This window comes from Littorina saxatilis, linkage group LG2 (assembly GCF_037325665.1).
Source record: "Littorina saxatilis isolate snail1 linkage group LG2, US_GU_Lsax_2.0, whole genome shotgun sequence".
NCBI classification, from domain to species: domain Eukaryota; kingdom Metazoa; phylum Mollusca; class Gastropoda; order Littorinimorpha; family Littorinidae; genus Littorina; species Littorina saxatilis.
In genome coordinates, this window is record NC_090246.1 from 41,154,989 (window position 1) to 41,164,010 (window position 9,022).

The following is a 9,022-nucleotide window of genomic DNA, read 5'->3' on the forward strand; positions in this document are numbered from 1 at the left end:
ACTATGATAATTTCTTGTCCTCAGGCTTGTTCAACTCATGTCAACGTTTTCATAAAATGTTATATCATAGATTCAGATTCATTCACTGATGAAATATGTGTCCCCTGGTCTGCCGATATTTCCTCAAATGGACTTTGTTGGCGTTTACGCAGTTATGCCAAATTTGTGTTGCTACTGAAGGACGAATAGCACACTTTATGCAAGACGAGCTTCTTCTTCTTCTGCGTTCGTGGGCTGAAACTCCCACGTACACTCGTACGTGCTTTTGCACGAGTGGATTTTTACGTGTATGACCGTTTTTACCCCGCCATTTAGGCAGCCATACGCCGCTTTTGGAGGAAGCGTGCTGGGTATTTTCGTGTTTCTATAAGCCACATAACTCAGACATGAATACAAGATCTTTCCACACGAAGGTGGGGTAAGGTACCAGCAGGTCTGCACATAAGTTGACCTGGGAGATTGGAAAAATCTTCACCTTAACGCACCATGCGCGGCCGGGATTTGAACCCACGACCTACCGCTTTGGTGGTCGGCGTCTTACCACAAACCCAACTTTAATGCCCGTCTAGAGCTAGATGAGCTGATCTTTTTGATAAATAAAGCTTTATTTTCTGATTTCAAATGCTTTTGGGATATATGGTCATTATTCTGTAGCCTTTCTACAATGATGTCAGTAACGTTGCGCAGGGAATCCTACGTTACCGTTCTCAGCAGATTGCTATTTTGCTTGTTTTCCGCAAATCCTGGCAACAATTGCTGAGTCTGAGTCAATTCAAGAAGCTTTCTCACGACTCATAGATGGTTACATGTTGCTGAATTTCACAATGTCAAGAGTCTTGAAACCAACTGTTAAGATTGAAAGGATTAAAGACATACGGAATATGCAAAATAACTTAAACATGTCAAATATCGCCTTTTCCATTTGTCCAACAAAAATAAAACATTTGTCAACGCCTTTATCACATTAATAAACATAGGAACAGACACTAAATGTACCCACAAACACCAACTATGAGCGAAAATGTGTGAAAATTCCTGTTTCAATTTCCGCCATTTTGTTTTCAATATGGCGGCCAAAATATTAGTGGAGCAAGGTGACATCCCCTCTGGAGATGTTCACGGACATCTAATTGAAGCATCCAGATGGGATGTCAGCTTCCAACAAGCAAGGTTGACCAAGTTCACCATGTCCGACTGGAGCTATCTCTCTATTATGCGGAAACAGTTCCAAACTTTGTCCAAAAACTTGATTTATATTACAACGTCACGCTGATGGAAGATGTCACTAACCGTACATAATGCATTTCGGTTTTTAATGCAGTTATCGCATCCATGACAAAGGCTTATTAACAAAAATCGTTTTCTTCTCTCGTTCTGTCCTTTCCTCCTACCCTATCTCTCTTCCTCACTCTCACTCTCTGTTTCTCTCTGGCTCTCTCTGTCTCTGTGTGTCTCTGTGTCTGTGTCTGTGTCTCTCTCTGTCTCTGTTTCTGTCTCTGTTTCTGTCTCTGTCTGTCTGTCTGTCTGTCTGTCTCTCTCTCTCTCTCTTTCTCTCTCTCTCTCTTTCTCTCTCTCTTTCTTCTTTCTTTTTTTCTCCCTCTCTCTCTCTCCCTCTCTAAAGGCGTGCTCCTTCACAAAATCCTTTCCGGCCATGCACCACGTGCTTTCATTACAAAATGTAAAGCCAAACCAAGCCGAAAATTCTACGTCCACATTCCGCGGATAGATCTCTTTAAATCAAGTTTAGCTTATTCTGGCTGCGTTTTGTGGAATTCTCTCCCGGAATCAGTTCGAGTCCCAACAAGTCTCAATACTTTCAAAAAACACCTCTCATTACATTTAATGTCAAATTACGAAAAGTCACAGTGACGGAAGACTTCGTTCTGATTATTTTCATATTGATCATATCTGTCCATAAAGCATCAGTGTTTCGTAACGCAAGAATGTATGTATAGTCTACAACGTGTGTATAAAGTCCTGTGAATAGTTTTTTTGCCTTTTTATTTTTATATTTTTTTACTGTCATGCTTATCTTTTGTAATTGTTTTACGTTTGTATATATATTTATTTAATATTAGAATAGTCCCTCTCTGGGCGAGGGCTGGTTGAAAAAAAAGCTAGTTTGTATTGCTTATGCCACAACCCTCGTAAAATAAAATTTGCTTTGATTTGATTTGATTTGATCTGTGTCTGTCTCTGTCCGTCTGTCCGTCCGTCTGTCTGTCTGTCTGTCAATCTTGTCTCTCTGTCTGTCTGTCTGTCTGTCTGTCTGTCCCTCTCTCTCGGTCTCTCTCTGTCTCTCTCTCCCTCTCTGTCTCTCTCTCTCTCTGTCTCTCTCTCTCTCTGTCTCTCGCTCTTCCTCTTTTTCTGTCTTTCTCTCTCTCTCCCTCTCTCTCTCGTTCTCTCTCTCTCTCTTTCTCTCTCTCTCTCTCTCTCTCTCTCTCTCTCTCTCTCTCTCTCTCTCTCTCTCATGTTTTTTCAAAGCAACAATCTAAAATCAGCGCTATGGCTAACTTCAACAGCATGCTAGTAAGTGTCCTTACAAGTAACCGCAAACGATTTCAAATTTGCGTGTTGTGCACAGAGGTACCAGTGGACATCTTACTGTGATTCTGCTGATGACTTCAACCAGTGCGGCCCGGCCCACAAAGTATTAGACCATGACATAAAGCTAAGAGGCCCCAAATACCGGTACAGGGCTGTATCCGGGCCAACTGGTGAACTGTCATTTTGTCACTTATGTTTTTGGTCCCATAAGTCAAAGTGTAAAGTGGGAAACTCGTGGTAAAATACTCCGGTCCAAGTATTTTGTACAAAACATATGTATACGATAATCGAATCCATAGCTCCGAATGTAATTTCCACCTGCACTTTTCCCAATTTCTTGCTGCCTGAAGATATTATTAAAACCCGTAAAACGTTAGGAAAAACCATTTGATGATTGAAAGATAGGATTACATTGTCATGGAAACATGGGGGAAAAACACCATAATTTATCTATGTTCAATTGCCCCTGCTAAAATAACACAAGCCTTCATCCTTTATACACGGAACATGAAATTACAGTCGGCATTGTTTGTGAGTTTATTTTTAAGACAAATGTCAGAAAGAACAAAACGCGATAAGTTATCTGTTGAAATTTATTCCTTGCTTAGAAAGGAGTTTGTTTTTTGGGGTCCAAAACAATAACCTTGTATAAGCAACAAATAAAAGTTCCAGAAAAGAAATAGACAAAACAATGTTTAAAAGTATTCAGAAATCAAGACAAGGCAGAAAGTGCCAGCCAATGAACAAGCACAAAAACCGAGCAAAAGCAAACAGACATTTAGAACATTTGCATTATTCAATTAACTGGCTGGGGTATTTCCTTGAAGAGATATGTCTCTAAACCTCCCGGAATAATAGCAACAGAATTAGACTTAGACTCACATTTTTATTTACTGAAAAAATCATGCTCGGTAAAAGTATGAAAGAAAGAACTGAGGATAGAAAGAAAGAAGAAAAGACAGAAAGAGGAAGAGAAAGAAAGGCAAAAGGGAAGACAGACAAAAACAAGTAAAGAAAAAAGGCGGAGATGATAAGACAATAAACGCTCTATGTTGATATATAATTCTTCTTTTAACCGATGAAGAAAAACATGACAGATTTACAAAATAAAAGAAAGACAGAAAGAAAAGAAAGAAAGGAACAAGACGGAAAGAAAGAAAGAAAGAAAAGAAAGAAAGGAACAAGACGGAAAGAAAGAAAGAAAGAAAAGAAAGAAAGGAACAAGACGGAAAGAAAGAAAGAAAGAAAAGCAAGAAAGGAACAAGACGGAAAGAAAGAAAGAAAAAAAAGAAAGCAAAGAAGGACAGATAGGAAAACTAACACTTTTTATCTTAAAAAGCGAAAAACGATTTAATTTCACATCACCAAAAACCAATACCACAAATCACAACCACTTAAAAAAAACACTAAATACAAAATTACACAAAATGACTAACACCTACTATCAAATTGAGGCCAGCTTACCTGGTTAGAAGAGAAGGACTTGACCGGAGACGGACGACGGTGGTGGTTTTCAGCCGATTGGATCACAGACAGACACACACCAGTATTAACAGCTAGCACCGCGACCTATACCTCACGAACAGCACGTGCTTAGCTTGTTGTGGCCGCCTTACAAATTGAGTGTGGAAGTGCGATGCGTTAGGCGAAAAAGGCCAGCCCTTTTAGAATGCCGGCTTATATCAGTGGCACCAAATCACATTGCAACATAGGCCAGGATGTGTACGTCCCACCATATACCACGCGCACGCGCACGCACACGCACGAGCAAGGGCACGATATAGACGTCACTGTGGACACGTGTGGGATGGGGGGGGGAGGGGGGTGGTGGTGGGTGGTTGCGTGGACATGCGGATATAGTCACACAAATAGTCACGTACGAGCACACAGGGAAAATAAATTACGACTCATCCCCCCAACTACCCCCCTCCCAACCCCAACCTCCCCTCCCTCCCCCAATCATACAGACACAAAAATTCAAGCCTGCACAAACGGACACACACACACACACACACACACACACACACAGCGACACAAGAAGAGAGAAGAAACACAGGTGGAGGTAGAGGTAAGAGTCGGGATGAAGGTGGATGAAAACCGTGGGTTTCGTTTCACGCTTGTTTTGTGTTTGATTAGTGCTTGGGAAAATGTCTGACATCATCAAACTCAACCACCTCAGTAAGATCCTGATTCTGTTCGCCAGAGGGCAACACATGCAACAGCCCACACGAGATATCGAGCTTTGATTGGACGAGAGCACAGTGACTCTTGCGACATTTCCGCCTTCGATTCTCGGACAAACAGTCAGCACCCATGTGTAATAGAATGGCTTGGACTCGGACAAACAGTCACCACCCATGTGTAATAGAATGGCTGGGACTCGGACAAACAGTCACCACCCATGTGTAATAGAATGGCTGGGACTCGGACAAACAGTCAGCACCCATGTGTAATAGAATGGCTTGGACTCGGACAAACAGTCACCACCCATGTGTAACAGAATGGCTGGGACTCGGACAAACAGTCACCACCCATGTGTAATAGAATGGCTGGGACTCGTACAAACAGTCACCACCCGTGTGTAATAGAATGGCTGGGACTCGGACAAACAGTCAGCACCCATGTGTAATAGAATGGCTGGGACTCGGACAAACAGTCAGCACCCATGTGTAATAGAATGGCTGGGACTCGGACAAACAGTCACCACCCATGTGTAATAGAATGGCTGGGATTCGGACAAACAGCCACGACCCATGTGTAATAGAATGGCTGGGACTCGGACAAACAGTCAACACCCATGTGTAATAGAATGGCAAGGACTCGGACAAACAGTCACCACCCGTGTGTAATAGAATGGCTGGGACTCGGACAAACAGTCACCACCCATGTGTAATAGAATGGCTGGGACTCGGACAAACAGTCACCACCCATGTGTAATAGAATGGCTGGGACTCGGACAAACAGTCACCACCCATGTGTAATAGAATGGCTGGGACTCGGACAAACAGTCAGCACCCATGTGAAATAGAATGGCTGGGACTCGGACAAACAGTCAGCACCCATGTGAAATAAAATGGCTGGGACTCGGACAAACAGCCACGACCCATGTGTAATAGAATGGCTGGGACTCGGACAAACAGTCAGCACCCATGTGAAATAGAATGGCTGGGACTCGGACAAACAGTCACCACCCATGTGAAATAGAATGGCTGGGACTCGGACGAAAAACTGGAAGGAGGGGAGTTTTTTTGGTTCCATTGCCGGGGAACGTGTCCTATCTGTTAGAAACTTCAATGGAACAATCGGAACATATCTGTTCTCCAAAAAAGGCTGATGTTGCTGCAGCTGCGCCCTACCTGTATTATTAATACCGTTCAAAATACAGTTATATAAATTATAAGTCTTTTCTGTCATATCTATAAAAAAAAAAATTAAAAAAACCGGGAGAGCGACCCGACAATGAACAAAATGACATGTCCAGCATATGCCTTCCCCCTCCCCCACATAACTAAACCCTCTCACCTCCTTAGGTCCATTTCCCCCCAGGGACATTAAAGTTCCGCAGGGAAATGTCCCTTGATTAAAACGGACAACAACAGTGTCCCAATCATAATCAGTTCAGCCTTCTTGAACCTCCTGAATACTGGAATTCACTTGCGTGTTTACTTTAGGTTCCAGCAGTGCATTCTTCCACTTATTTCGAAATTCTCGTCATCTCTATTTTTCACATTAATTTTCTCTTGTGTGATAGTTACCATTGCGTATCACGGGTTTCTCAATCTACTGTGAAACGGCCCGAGGAACTGACGTTTACCCTCCTGGACCGACATCAAGAGGTTGCCACGGCGTACATGTACACTTAAAAGCTATGCGATGACCCCTTTATCTTTCTTCTTTTTCGTCTTCGTTCATGGGCTGAAACTCCCACGTTCACTCATGTTTTTGCACGAGTGGGATTGTACGTGTATGAACGTTTCTACCCCGCCATTCAGGCAGCCATACGCCGCTTTCGGGGGACCCCTTAATCCAATTCCGTGTCTCTCTCTCTCTCTCTCTCTCTCTCTCTCTCTCTCTCTCTCTCTCTCTCTTTACATTTAATCAAATTGTGACCAGATAGATTGGAAATCGAGACGATGGTGGTGGTGGTGGTGGTGGCGTTGGGTTGTGTGTGTGTATGTGTGTGTGTGTGTGTGTGTGTGTGTGTGTGTGTGTGTACAGCAATGCCCCCCAAAAAACTACTGGGCCGATCTTTATGAGAGTTCACATGCACATTCTTTCATTTGACGTATTTTATCTTTTTTTGTATGCCAATAAATACCAAGCTTTTTGTGACAGAAGTGGCGGCCCTCTGACGTCATCATTTTTCATCAAAACGTTGGTCAAGCAATCTTTGACTCAGTCCGGACTATCGGATTTCAATCAGCTTAGAAACTTAAACATTAATTAATGAGTTTGTTTATTTAATTTAAAAAGAATCTGATTAAAATTAAAAGTATAGTTACAGATTCCAAAGTGATTGCATTGCATTCCGTATCATTTCCGGAATCCATAAATATATTGATATATAGCTATTCTGATGAACACGTGGGGGAATTCGGGGGCTGTGATTGGATGGTCTCTTCCGATCATCAAAGCATAATGAAGCGGAAGTCGGCCATTTTACTCAATATCCAAAAGCATATTGAGAAAAATGGCCGACGCATGATTCCGGTTCACCCATCTGTACCACGGCGATGTTTCTATCGACAACAGCATACACTGACAACTTAAAAGGCTGTTTCAACAACTGTGTTGTGAAGTCGAATGCACTTGGAGTCAGTTTTTCTTCCAAAGTCAGAAAGCGTGTAGCGGTGTGCATGTCTGCGCGAACATGATGCGCGTAAGAAGTTTGTCTGCTATCAAAACCTGAGATCAACGCATCGACACAAAAACTGTCATTTTGTAAGTTTGGAACAACAAATCAAGATCATAACAGCTATATAATCGCTATTGTGTTTTCAGCGTAGCAATAGGGTCCGATATTTAGACTCGAACAAGTATAATGCGACTCGTCTTCGACTCGTCGGCATTATACTTGTCTCGTCTAAATATCGGACCCTATTGCTACGCTGAAAACACAATAGCTGTTAATGTCATGTGTACCCTGAAAATGTACTCACAGTTAAAGAAAATAGGTTATTTAGGTACTACGGTCGCATGCTTCCCTGAGACGAGTATGACCCGTCTCGACCTTCGGGTTTCGGCTATACAAGCCATATCACTGTTAGTCTCGGTAAATACTGGTTTTCATATTAACTTTTTTGTTTAAGGTCGACGTATTGTCTAAATGTTTTAATATCGATTCAAGCGACTTGTTTTCAGTTTGCCAAGCACATTGTGTGGCGTTTGAATCAAACTACTTTTGTTTTTGTTTTTAATTTTGTTTTTGCTTAACAACAAACGAATATTTTAGGCAAATAATTGTAGCACAGAAAAATACACAAATCCACATGACGCCAAAGGCTAATGGAAAACATTACTTTTGGCACTGTGGAATCCCCTTTTACGACCTAACAAAATAATTATCTGACTTTGAATGAGAGGGTCAAAAAGAGACGTCTTCATTTGTGTAATCGGAGTCGTTTATCATCAATGAATTTAAACATTCAACGAACGCAATCAATTAGTGAATTTAAAAGAAATTCGGTTAACGATGATTGCGTTTTCCACATTATTATCATAATTGTTATTATTATTTTTATTATTGTTATTATTTAGGCAACCGATACGCAGAGGTATCTGAGTGTAGATTTAAATATGAGCAAATTGCTAAAAAAAAAATGTAAAAAAATCAAAAACATTTTTTATTAACCTTACATACATCGTTCAAAATATAAACATCATCGTGTCTACATATTAATAATGCTTCTTTCCAAGTATCTGGTACAAGGCATCAGGCACAAGGATAGTGCGAGGCGAAGGTTGAAAGTAAGGGGAAAGATTGCAGAAAAGAGAGAGAGAGAGAGAGAGAGAGAGAGAGAGAGAGAGAGAGAGAGCGAGAGAGAGAGAGAGAGAGAGAGAGAGAGAGAGAGGGAGAGAGAGAGAGAGAGAGAGAGAGAGAGAGAGAGAGAGAGAGAGAGAGAGAGAGAGAGAAATGATTTAGTAATCCGACACCTTTCGAATAATTTAGTAAGTAAATACTGATCATGTCGATAGAGGCAGTACGCTTTTTGTTACACTGTCCAGAAAACGACGAACAAATAATCATTAGATGACATAGTTTACTCCCACACGTCCTTGATTGCGACTCACAGTTTGAAAAAAACCCAGATTCAACTCTATTTTCAAATACGAAAATACTTACTGTCGTACAAGAATACATTATTTCAACAGAACGCTTCCGGGTGAATCGACACTAAAGAGATGACAGTGACTGCAAATGATGTAACAATGCATATCCCCTCCCCCCTCTCTCTCTCTCTCTCTCTCTCTCTCT

General features: G+C 41.5%; 1 protein-coding gene across 1 annotated transcript in view; it reads right to left on the minus strand.

Moving 5' to 3' along the window:
* Positions 1 to 4,249, minus strand: part of LOC138959008 (uncharacterized) — an 83,787-nt gene extending 79,538 nt beyond the window's left edge. The window contains exon 1 of the mRNA XM_070330365.1: positions 4,012 to 4,249. The gene's annotated coding sequence lies outside the window, so the exon portion shown is untranslated. The remainder of the gene's footprint in view (positions 1 to 4,011) is intronic.
* Between the last annotated feature and the right edge of the window lie 4,773 nt (positions 4,250 to 9,022).